This window comes from Anas platyrhynchos, chromosome 4, assembly GCF_047663525.1.
Source record: "Anas platyrhynchos isolate ZD024472 breed Pekin duck chromosome 4, IASCAAS_PekinDuck_T2T, whole genome shotgun sequence".
NCBI lineage: Eukaryota > Metazoa > Chordata > Aves > Anseriformes > Anatidae > Anas > Anas platyrhynchos.
In genome coordinates, this window is record NC_092590.1 from 78,811,958 (window position 1) to 78,833,261 (window position 21,304).

Here is a 21,304-nt window from a genome sequence, read left to right on the forward strand (position 1 = left end):
TCCTTATGAAGCACAGATATATACGTATATATTGTCTCCCTGTTCACAGAGTAGAGTTTCTTACTCTTATTAAGATTATTTACTTATTTTATTGAATGTCTCTGTGTTTTACACTACTACCTGATGGCCAGGGGAGGAAGAGATGGCAGATTAAGTTCTTAGCTTGCCAGCCAGGCACATTTTATTGCATTATGTATTTGTGGTTTCTGCTATTTTAATTACTAATGGTATCCCTCAGCAGAGGCAGTGGCTGGGGTCTTGACCCTGGACGTGTCTGCCAGCTTCACAGCAATGTGAAAGAGGATTTCTTGCCTTCTTTTCTGTTGACTGCTCCCTGGTGCTCTGCAGTCCTGTCTCTGCCTGTCGGCCACAGGTGAAGCAGCTCCGTTCTGGGCTTCACTGGCCAGGCTCAGGCTGAACCTTGTCCCAAAATCCACAGCATCCACAGATGAGGTGCCAACCTCATGCCAGGAGATCTGCCAGGCAGATGACAGTCTCTGACCCTGTTCACCCCTCAGACTACTTTTTCCTGCAATATTTTCTAAATTTCCTCCAGTATTTGTGCCTCATATTTGGGCTTGCAAACCCACATCACCCAGTTCTTCCAACATCTGATGCAATTTTCTCCCCAGGAAGCTGTGCCGGGGAATGACAGGGAACTCTGCTTCTGTTCCTCACCTCATTTTTATGTCTCTGCGTGATTTTCCCTTTCTCTTTGCCTCCACTTTGTGCTCTGACAGACCTACCTGACCAACAGAGTGCTGGTCTCACAGGAACACCACCTGTGCCTCGTGCTGCCTGTGATGCCCTTGCAAAGCATCAGCAGATACGAGCAGTGGCATGCAGCACCTCTCCTTGTCCTGGGGTCAATGATGTGAGCCGTGCAGAATTGCACCACATTGCTAACCAAAGGGAAATCTCTCCCCTGCAGGCTGGGGCAGACAGCACGAAGGAGAACCAGGCAGATGCTGGAGAGAAAGGGCTGGGAAAAAAAAACTTCTGAGTCTTGCCAAGCACTTGAGGTAGAGGAAGGAAAGGATGAAGGGAATAATAGCATGGCATTGTCTCGGACTAATTAAACACAGTTCACTTGGGCAAAGGCAGATCTTTTTACTGAGTGCAGACAGTTTTTATCTGCCCTTTGCAGCTCTGGCTATTCTTCCCCTCGGTGTCTGGTTACCCATTTAGCACACTGGTGTGCATGCACTCACTCCCCCTGGACAGCACACGTCGAGTCAGGCTGACTGTGGGCTTGTTGCAGTGTTTATTAAGCTGTTAACAATATTCAGCCATTTCCTGGGTGCCTTTGGAACCCCCCATGAGCAGTGGTGTCCAATTTGCTAAAGCAGCTTCTGAAAACGCAGAAGAAAAGAGAAAACAGCAGTTTTTATTTTGCACTCTTGATTTTGCACTCAGTGCCCTGGCCACCAGGAGGGCACGAGGGAGCTGAGGATCATCTTCTGAATGAAAGAAGAGAGATTTTTCAGGTTCATTTCATCGTAATAGTGGATTGAGTTGTCCAAACAGAGATGTCGCACCAGAAGTGGTCAGAGCTCCTACACATCACGTATGTTGGTCCCATGCAAATCCGTCAGATACTTCAGAGCACCTAAAACACCACTAGACACCTTGTGCATTTAAACATTTGTCTCTAGGAAAAGATGAATCACTACCTCAAGGTTACTTTTTTCTTCCTCAGATCCAAAGGATCCTAAAGACTGTTCTGATCTCCCCTGAGACATGTAAACCTCATCCCAGGGTTTATTTTCAATGTTATTCCTGTCCTGTGTGATGGGCACTATAGCCCCAAACACTTTATGTGAATCAAAAACTTGTCCCACTGCACTCTCAGTGCTAGGTCTTTTTAGAGGCTCGTTCAACATGGTTTCTTCCCCACTACTGACAGGTCCCTCATGCCTCCTGGATCATGCCCAAGGGCCTTGTGATGAACCTGCACTCCCTACTATGGTTTTAATTTTACCAGGCCCAGGTATAAAATAAAAACTCCTTCAAAATCTGATCCTGCATGTCTCTTTATCATGGAGCACAACTGCAGAACACTGTGAAGATATCTGTTTTATAGAATATTATAATTTTTCTCTTGCAAAATCTCTGAAAGTTCGGTTCACATTGAGTTACTTTGTCTCTCCTTCCATGCTAAAATTTTACCATATCTCCCCATACTAATGCCCCTTCTGATATGCAAGAACCAGCCATCTTCCTTCTCTGTGCCATTTGTACTTGATCTCAGAGCAGATGTTCTCAGCTTCCATTTGTCTTTGAGGTTTACTGGTCCCGTTCCACACTGGAGGGGGATCACTCAGGATCCTGGGTGATCCTGCAAGCTCCTCTGTGTCTGAGCAGCAGTTCCAGCAACAAGAATCACCTCTGCCTTCAAACCTTCTGCTTACGTGAGTGGTGCATGTGGAAGATGCACTGTGCTGGAGAAGATCTGGAGTCTTCTGGAGAGCACTTTAAACCAAAGTGTGTTTCCAGGGCCTTGGCCACAGCGTGATGTGGGGAAAGCCACCCCACCACATTTCATCTCTGCCCACACTATCTGCTCTGTTTATTCATCTTCCTTTATGTGACTGATACAACTTGTACGTACCATACATAGAGAACACACTAGTCATGACTGCAAATAAATTGTCATCTGCAGGGCGAGACATGATCAGGAGTACTTTAGTGAAATGTTCTTTTCAGTGTTATTTTCACTGCAATCAAAATAACTAAAAATAAGTGGGATGACAACCTCATCATTTTTATTTAGATCTCAGTAATTGAAGCACATGGATAAAAGTTCTATTTTCTTTCATGTGGAATTTACCCTTCCTTCCAAACACAAAAAATTGTATGTGTGTGCATGTGTTTGAATATGCGACAGTCGCATTTATATTCTGTGTTTTACTCATTAGAAGCAAAGATTCAGTCGAAACAAAACATGTGTTGGACCAGCCAATGATTGTTATTTATTTAGCCAGATGTCACCTCTTGGCGAATGACTGTGCTCTTTGGGTTTTAGTCTTTAAAAAATAATACATTAAAACTGAGGAATGTTCCCCAAAGTGGAAACTTTGGATCCACGGACACTGCTGAGTGAGGGAGGCTGCCCCAGCCCTGGGCCCCCCCTGTCCGCACCGCTTCACTCACGCCTGGCTTCCTGGCTCAGTTTTGGACCACCCCAACTCGCTCCCTCTGAGACGTGGTGATGGGGATAATGCAGTCCTGGGAACCCACCCTGGGGAAGATTGCACCCAGCTGGGCTCTGGTCACCTTGTTCACAGCTCCAAACCTAGCCTAGGATGCTCTGCACCCTCAAACAGGCTTGTGGGACACCTTCATGCCCTGCCTGCCTCTGCTTGAGGTATTGCAGCAGAGTCCTCACTATTTCAGACACGTGGAGCCAAGGAGAAGCAAGTCCAGCTGCCACACGACGTGGATGTGGCCAAGCTTCCTTAGAGGGGGCTAGACCTTAGCAACATGCGTGCCAGCCAGCCTGTGTCCCTTGGTCCCTAAGCCTCTCATATTTAGCTCTGCAGTCATACCTTGAATTCATGCCAAGGCATAAATGGATATGCAATCCACTCAAAATTCTACTTTAAAAGGTAAAAAATTAATTTTACTAAATGAACAAAAAGAAACAAAGTTGTTCCTCCTCTCTTTGTCCATGCCACTGCCTATTCAGTCATTTTGGGGCAAGCCAGCTAGAGCCACCTTCATCGTTTTGGGGTCCAGAGGCCAAACTCATCAGCAACTGAATCCAACCTAGCACCTCTGCAGCTAAAATGAGCTTTTCAGATTATCCTGATGGAGGTGGCTTTAAGTTCAAAGACACAAGGAGAACAGGATGAGGCAACTTATAAGGAAATACAGGACAAAGTTGCAAGATGAGCTGATCTTCCTCCTGCTGCAGGCTGGAAGGGAGGGAAGTGAGGTGTAATTGCAACCAGGATTCAAACAAGGTTGGCTCTGGGATTCAGTCAGCACCCGCTTTTCATGGGAATGAAACTCCTAGTCCCAGGGCAGAGCGAGCTTAGTGAGAGCCCGAATGGCCAGGCAGGCTGGTGCACACCCAGGCTCATGTGGCACGACAAGCACTTTGTGTCCCTACTGCTCAGCAGACATCCAGAAGAGGTGGGAGGAGAAAGAAAGAAGCAAACAAGCTTGGAGAGACATGCCATGAGGAGGGGATGCTCCTCCCCAGGGACTGCAAGAGCGCTTCTTTACCAAACACCAGGCCATCAGAAGCTACCACACAGGCTGTGTTAACATTCACAGTCATTCTTGAAAGAAAGAATATGTGGATTTGGTGCTGAGATGCATCTTTCAACAGGGAGTTTAAAAAAAAAAAAACACTTTCAAGACAGCAAAGACAGCAGCTCATTACACCCGAGTCTGGACAGTTTGCACCAAGGAGCCTGAAGACATCTAAGGAGCTGAAAGAGACAGAGCTGAAAGTCTGTGTGTGAGCTGTGCTTGGGGAGGCTATTGATTTATGGAAGGACAGAGAGAGTTAAACAGCAGGAACTGAACGCATCGCAGCGCATGGCTAGCAGACCAAAAAGGTTCTGCAAACCCCAGTCAACGTGTGCTATAAAACATGCTGTCTTCAGTCCATACTTGCACATACCTCCAGGCAGGGAGGAAAAGAGCAGTGATGTGCAGGTACCTCTTAGATTTCAAGAGTCTATTACAGCTGAGAAAAGCAAGAATGACATGGGGGTATTCAGGACCAGAGGGTTACAGTCAGTTCCAGCTACAAAGGTTTGATGGGATTGGACATTTCCCATCCCAGTTTTTTTTTTCTTTTTCAGCTGAAACTGATTATTTGGTTTAAAAAAAAAAAAAAAAAAAAAAAAAAAAAAAAAGCTTGTGTAAAATTCCTGCTTTATTTAGAAAACGTTTATCTCAAAAAAATTTAAAAAAAAATATAAAATAGAATTATTTTAGCTAAAATTTCTGCAAAGTTGAAAGTTGAGGAAACTTTGATTTGGGGCAGAATTTTTTCATAATTGAAAAGTATGAAATCAGGTTCAGTTGTTGTTGGAAGATCCAAAATTTAAAATTGCCTTTCACATTATTACATGGCTCACTCTAGTGTTCATTCACCAAGTGAAAGTAAAATTTGCATTTAAACCCCTTGGTGCCTGAGAAACTACCATAGTGCTAAGCAAAGTCTTTTCTTCCCATTCTCACTTGTAATGCTACCTTCAGGAACACCTCTGTAGCCCATTACCTTTGGGGTCTGAAAATCATGGTCTGCCTAAACCTGAAATTTCCATTTTCATCAGAAAATCCTCCACCTTTCAGATCCTGCCTGTTGTTAGTGGCACATGAAGACCCACTAAGGACCTAAGTTTCTGGTGGTGGATATACACCCCACCACCTAAGTCCTTGTATGGCTCCTAAACCACTAAGATCCTTGTATAGCTCATGAAAAACTAACTCCCAAGAAAGCCTAGGTGGGATTCTCAGATTAAGGTCTGAGATGAGTTTTTGTGAGACTTCAGAGGAAAGTTATGTTCTAATAGCTTTTTAAAAAAAAAAAAAAAGCAGTTCTTTCTGGTCCCATCTATACTCTTAGGGGAACTCTAGCACCCATCTATGAGAGTTCACTAAATGCTCAGAAAACTAGAGACCTTTCTTTTCTGTTTTTGTTCTCTGCCTGTTAAGTATGCCGAAAGAGAGGGTCAGAAAAAGCCAAACTCAACTGAAGAGAAGGAGCAGATCCATGTGGCCAGAAGACCCTCAGTTGCTGTGAGCTACTGGATCAGCTCAGCTATTTCATAAAACCTCCTGTTCACAACGTGTTCCAAGCACACCTACATGGGCTTTTGCACGTGTCCTAACCACAAAAACCCTCCCAATTCCTTTATAGTTACAAAGCCTGCAGTTATAGCACAAATTAGTTTGAATCACCACCACCACCAGAATAACCCAACCATTGACCTTTAAGTTATTCTGGATCGGGTTTTCATGACAATATCTCCTGTTAATCTATTTCACTTTGAATAAAGTATTTCAGCATTCATTGCTGAAAGGATGGGGACCCAGGCATATGAGAGTTATGCTATCCCAAAGAACAGGAGACCAAGTCCCAGGCTAGGCATCTGGGTTCCCCATGCAGTACACAGGGAGAAATCTGTTCTGCTGCAAATTATGTTTGTCTGCTACTGTGGCATTAAAAAAGCATCTATGGGGAGGAAGGAGACACAGTCTGTAAGAGCAGGGCTGGAGGTTATACATAAACTTGGACCAGTCCCAAGGAATTTCACCAGCCTATTAAGGAAGCATTTATATCAACCACAGGTTGCTTAATGTTTACTATGTTAAATAATCCAAATTCCATGGAACTCTTTGTTCTTACGCATTTGGGGGGAAAAAGTGATACCCGTAAGCAGAGCTCTCCAAGCTTTAATAGTTTTGCCCCCGTTTGTCTGCTCAGTGTGTTCTGGTGGCTTTTTGCAGAGCGTTTCTCCTCGCAGAGGATGCCTTCCAGGGGAGGCACCGCAGGGCTGCCAAACCTCCGTGCCAGCCCGCCGAGGTGAGAGCTAAGCCTCACTGCCTGAGAAGTGATATTATCGCCTCTCTTCTCAGAGAAACCCCATTATGCCTGAATAGAGATGGAGCAAGTAGGGGCATAGGCAAAGAGACGATAATGATTCCTTTTTGAAGCAGCACAAAAGGCAGCCAGGACTTCAGCAAGAAACCCGAGGAGTTAAGAGGCAGCACTGAGGTCTCAATGGAGATGGGGTATTCTTCTTCCCCTCGCAGGGCCCTGGAGGATTTTCGGAGTGGTCAGAGCAAGAGGCAAGTTCCTAACTGCCTGCCTGATAAAGGCATAATTGATGGTGGAAGGTGAGCATGGGGAGAAGGGTTTTCATGTTAGATTTGGGCCACAGCCAATGGACTTAATCATCGTGGCTCGCAGGCTGGCTTGCGGTAGCTCCAAATCACGCCCTTGTTCACTCAGCCGAATTGGTGTTGGGAAAACACGAGTGAGGTCAGCAGAAACCCTTGTGAATGGAGGGTTTCTGTTGTCAGTATATGCATTTTTTTTTTTCCTGCTGCAGTCTGAAAAGAGGAAAGAGGGGGGTTCAGACTCGCAGATCTCAGCCCCGGTGGCTCAGCTGGAAGGAAAGCAAAGCTTTTCCTGCTGGCCAGTGGAGCAGCATGGTGGGATTCAACCCACAAGACCCCTTGTGCTCTCCTCTACTAGGCAGAGTGCCCTGCAGCCACCTCCCATGGGACAAAAAGAAAAAAAAAAAAAAAAAAAAAACAGGGGCTAGGGGATTTGTTGGAGCTGGCTTTAACAGTATAGATGGCCTCTGTCTTCTCCACTCCTCCACATGAGCCCACTTGTTGGAGTTATGGAATGATCACAAGAAATAAACAAGAATAAAAATAAAAAATTAATCTCTTTCCATAGCAGGAAGCTTGGAACTACATGATCTTTAATGTCCCTTCCAACCCAAGCCATTCTGTGGTTCTATCTTGAGATTTTATGATTTATCCCAACGCCCCTCCAGCACATGCACCTCCTTATCCATTAAGTACCTGTTGTTTTGCCCAGAAATGAGGCTCTGTATGCTTATCCTGTCTGTGAGCTCTCCCCCATTTTGTGTTGAGCTCTGGGTGCTACAAAGCCACGCACATCTGCAAGGAGATGGCAAACAAGTCTCTCGGGGCCCTTGAGCTGACAAGGTTTTTCCTCTGTTTTTGTGGCAGAAAATGACAGCCCTTGTGTTGTGGGATCCAAGGCACAATTTGCAGCCGTGGTGTAAGTGGTTTCAGGTTAGTACCCAGTAACTCCACCAATAAATCTCCACAAGGCAAGCAAATGCTGTTTACTGCAGAAACAGCTGCTGAACATGGTGGAGAAGGTGGAGGAAGTGTCCCAAAAAAGGATGAAGAAAGTCTTGCATGGAGAAAAAGTCTGGAAAGAATCTCAAACTAGATCCCAACTCAGAATCAAATCTAACATGTTTTACAAAGGTGTTTGTCTGCTTAATGACTTCCTGAAATAGAGGTACCATGACCTTCTTAGCAGAGCTAGTCCAGTGCTTACCTTTTGTATTGACAAGTTTTATTCCCCTCACTGAAACTTATTTTTTTTTTTTAAATAAACTACTAATCAGGATCTACCCCATGCTTAACCTGTGGATCCACAACAGGTTGTCTCATTCTGTCATAGCAAGGGAAATCAAATTAAATCCATGGGTGCTCCAGCACTTTATTTCCAGGCATCTCCAAATACTGTGAAATGCAAATGATGTCTGTCTGTGAGGGAAATGAGCCATAGGAAAGAGAAGTCATCAGGCCATACATGAATCCAGGAAGAGACTGCAGAGTCCACAGCTTTCCTTCCATGAGAAGTTATGGATGAACTTCTCCACTCCCTAATTATGGCCTTCAAGGACTGCTCAGCACTGCCCAAAGTCACCCGCTATCATCAGCTGGTAGCCCACAACTTCTGTTCAGTGGTATTCAGGTCTGCAAAAGAAATTGCTCTTCACCTGGTGAAGCATAAGGCCACCAAGACCACTTAGAAATAGCTCTATTTCTAAAGTCATCTGTTCTGTTTTGTTTTCCTAGGGGTATAAACACTAATAAGAAATTAATTGCACTTACAAAGAGTTTTCTATACCAGCTTATATTCATGAACAGCCCCCTGCATCATGCCAGCAGCAAGTCTGGGCTACCCATCATCCTGGAGAAACAGTCCTTGGCCAACCTTTAGGGCAACTCAGCAAGTGAGCAGTTGTCCACCCACCCAGACCTGCACCATAAAGAAAATTTTCAGTCCTCCATCCCAGGCAGCTGTAAGGATACACCATGAAGAAGACTGCCTGACACAGATGGGAAGGGAACCAGAGTTCAGCCTTGCAGCAGGGCTGCCTTGGTTGGGGACCCACCTCAATGCAGACCTGGCCTCCCAGTGCCACACATCTGCCAGATCGTGTCCCTTCCCTTCCATGGTGGCCACTTTGAGTGCCAAATAACACTTTTCCAGCCAGGGAAGCAAGAATAAGGATTGTTTCAAACCTAACATGTGTTGCGTGGGTGGTGAAAGCTGCTTTGGGATACTGAAGTTAAAGGAGGTGCCAGGACATAATGGATGGTCCAAAGAGTCCAATTTACCCTTTACTTTAATAAATAGCCTCTAAACCAGTTTCAAGGCCATTTTCATTAATTATCAATGCTTCTGTATCTGATGTAGCACTCTTAAAGATGGCTTTAAGGTGAGGTGAGGTTCCCAGTGGACCTTCTTTATCCCTCCTTCCTCACTGAGCCCTTCCCTGAGATGTTCCATCAAAGCTGCTGGTGTGATGTAGGACAGAAGATGACTCTGGAGTCATCAGAGGATGACTCTGGCCCTTGCCACAGAGAGACCCCGTGACATGCGCTGTCATCTTAAGTACCTATACAGATGATAAGGAAGCGATGAAATAGGTTTGGGGAATACTCAGATATTGTCCCACTGAGGTGGGAGACAAGTCTAAAGGCTGCATCACCACTAGGAGAGGAATCAGGGTGTAGGTACTTGCAAGTCTAGAAAAAGAGCAAGAGACGGTGTTGTTAGAGCTCTTTACAGACACATGTCCTTGGTCAAAAATAACGGTGAAGAAGCACAATGCAGGAAATATACGATGAAGCAGCAGAAAGCCAGAACAATGATCTGTGTCAAGAGCTTCCAGGCGATGTCGGCACTTCTCTGCAACCGCGGGCAGAGGCACGCAAGGCCAGCCTGATGTTCTCTCCCAGTCCATTTGGAGCAGCTTCTGGTGGGCTGGATGCTTCCCAGGCTCCCACGACAAGATCATACACTGTGCTTTGCTTCCCATCTCATGCCATTGGAATGAAGGGATGAAGCAATGGGCATGTGTTTTGCCACCAAAGTTTGCTAGCACTGGCCCTCCAGAATGCATTTGCACATATGGTGAGGAAAATCTACACTGATTTCTTTTTTTTCTTCTCTTTTTTTCCTTTTTCTTTCATTTAAGAAAAAAAGTAACAACAAAAGCTCTGTTTATCATTAATTAAGCAGCTATGAAAACTATTTCCTTCGCACAGATTATAGTGTTTCAGTCAGACACCGGGTTACAATTGTCAAGTGAAATTAACATTAATTGCCTACATATTCTTGCCTAATGAGTTATCGGCTTCATTCTGTGCTGCGGTGATCACAGAATGATTATTTTGAGCCCTGAGTTTGTGTAGCGTTTGATATTCCCACTTCTGCTCTCTTTCTGAGAAACTGGCACCATCTCAAAGACACTATCTCAAATTAGATTGGGCAAAAAACAAGGTAGATTTTTCTGCTTACAAGAAAGGTTTTCTGGTTGAGATATTCTAAAACTTCTACCCACTTTTTCCTTCCTGACTACCCAAAGGCAGCAACGCTGCTTTGGCAAAATACTAGCAGGATTCTGCCATTTCTATATACAGTATGGCCAAGAGGAGGGAGAGAACACAACCAGCTGCTCCCTATGAGCATATGTCCTTTGGCAGTGCCTGAGAACCTGCTCCAAAATGGGTGCAAGTAAGAGGTCATCAGCATTATCAGGATCACCAGTCCAGCACCAGTGTGCCCAGATGTCCTCAGAGGCAAGGCAAAATGACAAAGGTCTAAGGACTGCAGGATCTAGTGTTGGGTAGCACCTGAATCCATTATGATCAAGAAAAGGCTGTCTTGATTTTCTAATCAGAATTAAACTCTGATTTTCTTCCTTTTTTTAAGACAGAAATATGAAATGGAGAGAGGCAAACCATGGCTGTATCTATACTGTGTTTGTTACATTTACATTACTAAAGGAAATGCTCAAAAGCCCATTCCTTGGCTTTAGCAAAAGGCATAGCACAGATTGTATGCTCATTCCTTGCTTCCATAAGCTCACTGCCCCTCACCCTCACTTGAGAGAGTTACAGAAAGGCACTTTAAAACCAAAACTCTTCTGGGATTAAAAGGAAAGGAAACTTAACTCACCAGAGTTTGCTTTTTGGATCTGTCTGACAAGCAGCATGGCAGAAATACGATGCAGTCTCTCCCTTTTCATATAACATTCTGCTCAGATTGCTTCAAGGAGAGTGCACAAGCAGTCCACAGTGCAGAAAGGTGGCATAAATCAAGCCCTTAAATCAGGCTTCCTGTACCAGCAGAGAGAGGGGAGATTGCAGCAGGTGCACAGATGAGCTCCCATGGTTTATTGCTCTCATTACCACACCCTCTTCTGACTTAGCAAACAGTTTGTGGAGGGAAGGGTAATTTCCTCCTTGCTCACAATATATGTGGAGTTTTGTGTAGAAGCACAGGTGTATCCAATGGACCTGCAGGTCTGGCAACCAGGTTTTAATTGAAGGAAAGAGACAGTTCGTTTAACAGCCAAACAGCTGCAGGCTGTGTGGAAGGATGACAGGGACCGTGGGATCACCTAGTTTGCTCTCCTGCATTGCACGAAGTTGCCCCATTTCTCTTGGCACGAGGCTCACTAACGTGCCATCGATCAAACCGTGTCATTCTCTCGTGTCATCACTTGGAGTTTAATCCAAGCATCTTTACTCCCTCTGAGAAAAGAGAAGAAAAAAAAAAAAAAGTGTTGGATTTCTTCTTTGCATTTTTTGGCTTCTGCTGCTCCTTGACAGGCTCATCTCTGTGGTTGGCAGTGTCTGTCACCACCCAAACACTTTGGAAACACAGCACTGTCAGCCTGATGCCATCCAAACGCCTTCTCAGCTTACAGCCTTTGGCTCTCTAACCCCCTTCAGGCAGGATTCACCTCATGTTAGCTTTAGGTGTCAGAAGTTATGAGGTGAATCCCAAATTCACTTAAAGATATTTTTCCGACCAAAACTCTGCTTTCGGCGCTGCCTCTGTTTGTTTGTCCCTTAATCCCAGTGTCTGTCTCCCCAGCACCACGCTCTCTTCTCTGCTCTGAGTCATTGCTCCATGGCTGGTGCTTTTAAGGATCCCATTAATCTTTGCAATGGGAGCTCACGTTGAGCTGCCAGTCCTCTCTGACCCTTAAATCCTTTAAAGAGTTGCTGTTTTCTCAGTCTGCCATTCCCTGGTTCTGACCCTCCTGTCTTCTTTATCCCTATGTGTGACTTTACATAGAAAGAAAATGCGTTTTATTAACTCAGATAAGCCCTATGTGATAGCCCAGACCTATTCATTATTTGATGCTATGAAACTTTCCCTGTAACTTTTCCAGGGCTACAGGTGTATTTCTAAATCAACATTAAAAATGTTGAGCGTTACTGGGGCTAGGTCACTACAAACATTCATACAAAACTTCTTCGCCCCGCAATGATTTTCTAGTGAAAAGTGTGAGAAAGTTTTTTTACTGTGTACCCTGAGACGTGCCAGTAGTTTTGTTCTTCACACCACCAGTATGCCATTATTGATCTAATTATTTTAATAAGAACAAAAAGTTCAGAGTTTAAGAAGCATTTGGACTATGCTCTCAGTCATATGGTCTGAATTTTTGGGTAGACCTATGCGGTGCCAGGAGCTGGACTCAATGATCCTTGTGGGTCCCTTCCAACTTGGGATATTCTGTCATTCTATGATTCTAAAAATGCAATTCTAAGTTGAATACCTTCAGCCATCCAAGTACATTATGTCTGCACTGCTATTGGCCAAACTTATTTGTTCATACCAGAACGAAACAGGGTTTGTTTGCCAAAGTAGTCTCTCTCTCTCAAAAAAAAAACAAACCACCACTATTACAGCAACGGGGCACTTTTACTTCTACCATGACTGAATTGCACAGCTGCTTTTCTTTCATTTTCTCTGTGAGCTGTATTAGTTTAATGATGTTACACATACCTGGCTTAGTCTAGTTTATGGCCTGGATGGCCCAGAAGTCACATCCGCACAGTCGAGACACTGTCGAGACACAGTTCTGTGACAGCATCAGACACATCCTGCATTCTGATAGGAATTCTGTGCCTCGTCCCCTGTCCTCACCCCCAAACCTCCTCCCTGCCTGAACCTGGAGGCAGATCAATGCGGACAAGCACCAGACTTTGCCTTGGGTTGAACTCTGTAGTGTGGCTGCCTGAGAGCACAGCTGCATCCTAATCCCCTCCGTTCAGGGATGTGGCCAAGTCCTGCCTGCAGCAGTTTCAGCAGTGAACCACCAGCTTTGTCAGGACACAGAAAGTGTCTCCTCCTTTTTCTTTCATTACATTGTGAGCTGCTTAATTTTGCTATGGGGTTCACTGATTGTTGTTTTTTTCTCGTATTCCTTCTTTTAAACATGATATGCAAGGAGACCACACGGGAGTAAAGGGAAAATTAACAAAATTTACAAGGTAATAGCTGAAGGATAAAGAAAATTTAGGACACTGAATACTGAAGCCTTTAGATGAGTTTCCCTGTCCCCATGTTCACTTCTCTGTGATGTGGCTGTCTTGAAAACATTTGTTGCACAAACCAGTTGGGAATAACTAAGTGGAGGATTCTGAGCATCACACTGCTATTGCCTAAAGAGACAGAGATTTATTTCATGTAGACAGAGAAGTTAAACAGCACTAGCTGTAAGGCTGTGCTAAATCCAAGATACTCTAACAGAGGCTATCGTCATGATCTAGGTCAAAAATCTGACGGACATCCTGAAAAATACCTTTGCTATGTGTTACTCAAGTGCATTTCTAAAAGGCAACGTAAAAATAACTATGTCTTCTAAACTGACCTTTTCCAAGAAGTTATGTTTTCTTAGGGTCAAGCTCTGATGTAAGTCTCAGAGATCAGGATCAAGAATTAGACAATGGGGAAAGAAATACTCTTTGGCTCAAGCATACATTTCATGTCCTAGTGAAGAGCTATGAGAAGAGAGGAAACCAAAAAGGCTCCTGGTGGTTGTAGGTGATGCTAAGGGGTGGTGTGCTGTACAGCCAGTCCCTGGCCCCACCAGGACCTGCTCCAAGCAAAGCTCCTTTCTGTGGCGATGCAGCCTGGAAATTTTCCAGGTATTCACATAATGCACAAGGCCAGAATCCTGCTAATGGACAAAGTCACCCCTCTGACTCTGTGGAGTGTTTGTATTTCATGGGAACATGGGAGCAGGTCTATGGTCAGATTTGGATTTAGTTCTGCTGGGTTTGTTCTGAGCAGGAGGATAGTTTTCTGGGTCTCAGCACATTTCTGAGTTCCCAAAAGCTGAATTCTGTCTGATGCTGTGGATTGCCTACAAGGCCTTGGTCACACAACGTAAACCTAACTACCCAAAAACTCTGAAATCAGAGTTTTTCTGTCTTTGAAGATGTGGATCACTGTGTCTCAGTTTCTTCTCACCTGGGCATGAAGAGCCGTATACAATTCTTTTAAAACTGAACACTGCAAAACTTGAAAGAGACTAACCGGGTCATAAAGTCCGGTCACTGTCTGTTTCAAAATGCTGGCCACATCCAACCCTTCACAAACAGGCAGGTGTCCTTTTATTGCCCTTTTCTTTCCTAATGAGAGGTTATTTCACCGTTTCACTGCTGTGGTGTTTCAGCAGCTTGCTTCTAGCTACCAGACTGATTTTTTCATGGTCAGTCGACACCCAGTGTCTTCTTGTTTTTGAGTTTAATTGCTGTTCTCTTCCTGAGATTGCTCTCAGCACTCATGTATAGATTATCTTCCTTCCTGGGCCCTGCTTGAAAATTTAAACAAAAGCACCTTTTTCTCTTCTTTTGTGGATTTCCAGATCTCCACATCCCAGTTTACATTTAGCCTTTCTCTTTACCCAGCTCAGAGCTGGTTTTGAACACCAGGGACCAAGATAACCCATATATTCTAGACATGCCACCAGTGCCCTTTTCAGTAGCCCTAAATCCCTCTCTCTAGCAGAAACAGGTCTTCCAATGCAAAATTTTCCTCTTATATCTTAAATGTTTTGAAATCTTCCCAGTGTTGAGCAACTGAGTACAACAACAGACATATACAAACTGGATGAGTATTTCCCCACTAAAGCAAGTGGTAAGCCACCTCTTGCCATCGTTGAGTTAGAGTAGGGTAAAGCTAAGTAAATCTGGAAACCTCTTCCTGCATGTGCTTGAGAACTTGGAGTTGGAGGCCTGATCCCACCATCATCATGATTAGGATGAGCCAAAGCCAATGTTTGTCTTGCGGATCCCCAAACTCCTGCCTTTTCCAAGAAAGTGTGGGAAGTAAAAAGAAGAGTCTATTTAAACTTAGCATGGTAGGAGCTGCTGTATGGGTTGTGTTTTTTTTTTCTGTTTTTTTTTTCCTTAGGTGAATTTCAATAAGGTGACCGCCAGTCTTGCACAAGCTGCAGCTGCTGTAAATCCATGCTCAAAATGTCAGAGTCATAAACTATTTTGATGAAATGCCATCAAAGAAATCATATTTATCGGGATGATTTGTTGATACTGAATATCCAAACAGTTCGGAGTGCAGTAAAGTTCAGGGGGATGCAGGGATTTATGGTTCTCTGTTGCTGGGGATGTTAATAACATTTCAGGAGACTAAACAAGAATGTTCCAGGGATGTGGACGGCTCAGGCAGGGGAGGGACAAAGAATTTCTTAGTTCTGAAAAGAGTAAAAAGGTCATTGGTGTGTTTATGGAAACAGATTATAGTCCCATTACATTCGAAAGCTCCCTGGATGTGAGGAGTTACTCATCATGGCCTTCACTTTTGGCCTCTTTTGGTTCTTTTAGAAATCTGGAGCCTTGAGGTAGGTCAAGTATTGGGAAATGCAATAGAGAGTTCTCATCTTGTCTGAACAGATGGAGGGCTGGGACTTGTTACCTGCCCTCCATCACACGGAGTGTTGTTTGGCCTCATTTCTAAAGGAACTTGGCCCTTCCAGAGCACTGGGTTTCTTTTTGCTCATGTGAACACCTGTCCTATCTTGCTCTGAATCTCTGTACTGCTCTCCATCCCTGGGACGAGCATTCACTCTGAGTTGTGTAGAACAATTATATGCTATTTAATGCAAGGCATTTTCTTTCCCTTCCCTTTTATCCACTGCTACTTTGTGCCTTACTACCAGGAAATAGTTTCTAGATACCTTCCTCCACATCACTCGTGATTTTGCATTCTGCATCCTGCTCCTTATCAGCTCCGATCAGCGATGACATTCTGCAGCCTTGGCTGCATGTCCATCACGAAAGCCCCCTGTGGTCGTGGACAGACGATGTGTCATGCCTCAGCAGGACCTGATGTGACCTGGAGCATGGAGAAAGGAAGCAGGTTTGTCCCAAGGAAGTTTTTCAAGGATGCTCTCTGGAACAGGAGTAATTTTCTGCCCAATTTCACAAATCAGTTACACTGGGGCATAATGGTGATGGGAATCCTTTCCCAGTATTAATGATATGCACTTCCACATCTTGGTTTTGTCCCAGTGAGGAAAGTCTTAAAAGCATTTGTAGGAAAGGAAGGCATTTTCCACTCAGCTTGAGTATAATTAAAGAGCACCAGCTGCCTTATTTTCTACTCCTGCCCCCAAGGGCTCTTCTTTTACAAACGATAGTTTGGAGAGTATCTGTTTCCACAGTGGGATCCTAGATTATATTTGATCACAAGTTCTCAACTACGGATGCATGGACTCATTAAACGTATTAAATATGTTTTGGGAGAAATATTAACTTGGTCAAATTTCCCATTAGATATGCTGCTTGGTTAATATAATGGTTTCTCTAATAAATTGGGCAGTTTCTGGGTTGCGTTGTCTCTGTTGGTAGGAAAAACAGAATAATTTTGGGGGGAAAAAAATGAAAAAAGAAAACAGTTTTCCTCTCAACTTTTGACAGGTCTTTAACAAACAAACAAACAAGATTATACAAGGGCAAAGAAAAGACCCAAACATTTTCCAGCCAGCTGTAGTTTTGTTTAGTGGAAGATAGAAACAGGATTTCATAATGCTGATGGATAAAGATTCCCAAAAGTTTTAGATTTCTTTCTTTCTTTCCTTCTTTTTCTTTCTTTCTTTCTTTCTTTCTTTCTTTCTTTCTTTCTTTCTTTCTTTCTTTCTTTCTCTCTTTCTCTCTTTCTCTCTTTCTCTCTTTCTCTCTTTCTCTCTTTCTCTCTTTCTCTCTTTCTCTCTTTCTCTTTCTCTCTCTTTCTTCCCCCCCCCTTTCTCTTTTCTCTCTTTTCTCTTTTTTTTTTTTCTCTTTCATTTTACAGCATGGCTTTCCAGAATGGAAACAGTTGAAAGTCACTTGATTAAATAAATTCTGAGAAATATCTGCCTTGGAATACTGGCTGCACTTGTAAAAGAAAAATATTGAACAAGGGTTTTGTTTTGCTTGTTTTTTAATCTATTTCTGTTTTTTAATAAATCTAAATAACAGGCTATTAACAGAATACTGTAATTATGCAAGACCAGGCAGCTGAACTGATTTTTATTCCAAGATTGTCTAACTACTGCTGTAATCCAAAGTCTAATAACTAAAGCAACATAACATAGCTACTGTAAATCCTGAGGGTATTTACATAAGTAGCTGCAGTATATTTAAATTAGTATATTTAAATGTATCAGTCGCTATCTGGGAGTCAGAGCCTGAAATTCTGAAGGTTTCAGGGATCATCTTTGCTCACATCTGCCACAACAGGACCGAAAGCTGGCGGCACACGTAAAGTAGAAAAACAAACCCAAGGTCACACAGTAGCTTGGAAGAAAACGGAACAAACCACATCTCTGCAGTTGTATCCAGTCCTCCTCCAGGCTGAACAGACAGCAGATTGCCTTTGCCACAAAAACCAGGTGGTGCTGATGCTGTCTAGGCCACAGCATCCAGCCAGTGCAGCTGGTGTTTCTGTTCTTCCTTGGATGGCCCAGATGTGGTCAGCTGGATGGAGCAATGCTGTGCAGACACAAGAGTTTGCTGCATCCCTGGCTGCTCCTGTCACTGCCAAGGCCAGCCCCGTGGGACTAACCTGGACCAGTGGTGTCCCAGCACCATCCACTTCCATCCCCCAGTACCAAACTGGGACTGCTGGGATCTGTCACCTTCATCCACCTATGGACCACCCAAGACCTTCCCAACATCAGCTCCCCAGGCTCCCGTGTGCCCTCGTGCCATCTGAGGAGGTTGGTACCTGGTTCTTAGTAAGAGCAGTACATTGCGTCAAGGATTTCAGTGAAGAGATATCAAAAACTGTTAAAGATTGGTTAAAGTAGACCGTGTCTTTATGGAGAAATAATGGAAATGGTATGAGAAAGCAAAAGTGAATTACGTAAGAGTAATTGGCTTCTTTAAATTGGTGCAATGGCATCAGTCTGGGAGGAACACTTAATCCAACAAGTGATACATGCACTAAGAACATCAGGATGGAAAATTTGTTTAAATGGGTGGGAAAGAAAGGTTGAAAGATTAGGAGGAGGTCAGATCCAGCCTGAAATGTTCATAATAGGATCTAATGGGTCCAAAATTTTTTAGCTTAGTCTTACAGGGATGCAGAGTTCATAAAATCTACTGTTATGTGTATGTGGATGGCACTGTCTTCCTTAAAGATTTCAAATGCATTCCTCATCCAAACTCGTCTAACATTTTCACTTCTCTCCAGAGTGTGCTGTTTTCTGTAAGATTCCAGAAAATCAGTAGTAGATGACAACAAAGATAACTTGCTGCCTCAACTAATGGGAAAGATTATAATTAATTCTTCATGAAGCCTCAAAGAACCTAAAAAAGAGAATTGCCATTTAAAACTAGGCTGTGCACATAGTTATTTAACAAGCCCTCAGGGTTTTCCCAGTTCTCATGGAAGGACCTGAACTCATGAGCCCATCTCTGGGCAAATGAACTGTCTTCTGCTCCAGCTCATGCATTACCTGCTGCCCTCCCTGGAACCACTTGCACAAAGCTGTGTTAGTGGCAATGATGATAGGACCTGGTTGATCTCAGACCAAGCTAGTGGTGTGGGATGGCACAAACTCCCTCTCCATATTTGCACGTTCCCATAAAAGTCACCCAGGGAGGACAACTATGTATGGCCACAATGTCATTTTTACAGGTTCCCTATTCAGGACCTAACAGCACTTTAATGGAAACGTCCCTTGGTGATCTATAAATCACTGTTTATCACTCCGGGGGCCTCCGCAGTCACTGAGATAATGCACCGGTGTTATAATATTGATCGATGGATATCTCCTCCCCACCCTCAGCTCCATCAAGCAGACTGCTCTCTCACGCGTCAGGAATGAAATACTGTGGTGCGGAAGATGGAATTTGGAAACTGTCCATTCACAAGCTCTCAGCAAGATGTCCGGTTTTAACCTGAATTTAAGAAGGTAATTTCCTGAGGAGTAATGCTTTTTTCCCTGCCAGGGCTCTAATTGCACACAAACAATAAATAAAGAGCTTTGTTTGGGGCTTTTAACATTTTTATTTTATGAGGTTTTATATGACTTCAGCACTGCTTCAAATGAGGCTGTAATCCTTGCCAACAGATCCAGCAGTGCAATAGCTGTCTTCTGCGAGCATAGACTTGGTCCTCAACTCCAGAATGTCAAAGTTCTTCTCATATTTATCCTGTGAGGTAGAGAAATACCCTCTTTCAAAAGGAAACAGTAGCACAAGAAGATAAGGAACTTCACCATTTTCCCAGAGGGAACTTCTGATGAAAATCATCTCTCATTTAACATCACATCTTTAACCACCCACTCCTGAGGATTTCAAAGCCTTTCGCAAACTGGGACAAATTAATCAGATCCCTTGAAGTGGTTTGTTATTTCTGCCCTGTTTTCTCAGATAGCGGGTGAGATGAAACATGGGAAAATTAATTGGCATGGTGAACAGCACTACAGCAAAGGAGCTGCTGTGTTGAAGTGAACAGGAATATCCAAAATCCAAGTAAACTGTGAGCTCTTAAATCTTCCCACATGAGTACAAAGAGTAAAACAAATTTCTTTGGCCTTCCATAGCATCTCTCACCCAAGACATTACCCAAAACTCCACATGGTCTGGTGGCCAACAGCTCCAGTATTATGTCATTTTGGAGCTGGTAGCATCTAAGATTTTCAGTGGCTATATAAAATCCTTGCTACAGCTTGGAAAGGGACTCCTTCAAATGCAACTCCGTACCAACCCCTCTGTGTTCAAGCCTGACCTCTGCCTTAGCAGAGAGTCCTCCAGGCTTCTTTTACAAGGACTCTGATTTTTGCTTTTTTGACTGTTTCCTTTTTAGAGTTTTGCAGGATGGAGATAAGGAGAAACAGGGGCAGAGGAAGGATGGGTTGGAGCAGGAAAATGCAAGTTGGTTCTTAGCAAAATTTTCAGCCCGTTAGGCTGTGCTAATCTCTCCTGGGATATGTGGGTGAACATGTCACTGGATCAAACTGGAGGACACAAAGTTCTCCCAAATGTGTCTTTGCAGAGTCCTGAGTTAGCCAAACTGGTGGGACAGAGTTCCTTATAGTGCAAAGGTCTACTCCATTTATTGAGTCGACTGAATAAAAGAGATGACCACAGGGATTTTTAGAGATATTGATGTGGCCTGAAGAGCAGAAAGGTGTATTAAGGTGTAATATGGGGTTCTACAACTGTGTCAGGGGACACTTAGCAAGCATTGAGCTCAATAGTGGCAAAAGCCCACTGGCAATTGTCACTCTATTTTTTGGGGGGGGTGGATATTTTTTTATTTGTTTGTTTTTAATTTCTACATGCACATTGCTCTAGTCTCACTGTGGATTTTAGGATGGCTCTGGCAGTAGAGACCACCATTCCCTGGTGGAGAATTAAGTCCTCACCACCACTCCACCTCATCGGTTTCCCAGATTCCATGACACCTGGAAGAAACCTGACATACTGCTCCTCTCCTCTCTGTTATCCTTTTCCTGCATTCAGCAGTTGTCCCATGACCCTTTCTTCTGATGCAGTTTTTAAGCCCCTTTCAGAAAGTCCTGTCTCATAAGTCTACTCCAGAGGACCCCGTATAGACCCCTGAGGGTCTATAAGGATGCTTTAATTTTTGGTGATGGATGCTTTATTTAGTGATGACGCTCCACTTTGTGGATGTCCCATAGCTGTTCCCTCACTGCCAGGTGGTACTTGGGTTCCTGATCTGCTTCACGGCTGTTCCCAATGGAAAAATCTCTGGGGCTGGTGGGCGCTGTTTAGGGAGAGCCAGATGGAGTCGTTCAGGAATCACGGCAAAAAAAAACTCCTTCCTTGCAAGTGGTCTGGCCAAGCTGGGTAAGTGTGCTTTTTGGGGGGGATACGGAGAAAATTCAGGCTTGCAGGGCTGTCAGTCAGCTCCATTTTTAAAGTACTAAATTCACACATAAAATGCTTGGCGTGTTTTGAAGAGAAACGTAATCTGTGCAATTTCTTTGAAAAATTATGG

The 21,304-nt window shown here is 43.9% G+C and overlaps 1 long non-coding RNA gene across 1 annotated transcript; it reads right to left on the reverse strand.

Annotated features, from left to right (window-relative positions):
- Window positions 1-1,031: 1,031 nt before the first annotated feature.
- On the reverse strand, window positions 1,032-11,317 carry LOC119716971 (uncharacterized). Its single transcript, XR_005265860.2, has 2 exons — window positions 10,991-11,317; window positions 1,032-1,609 (listed from the first exon to the last, which is right to left on the reverse strand). It is a non-coding gene; the product is annotated as an uncharacterized lncRNA (long non-coding RNA).
- Between the last annotated feature and the right edge of the window lie 9,987 nt (window positions 11,318-21,304).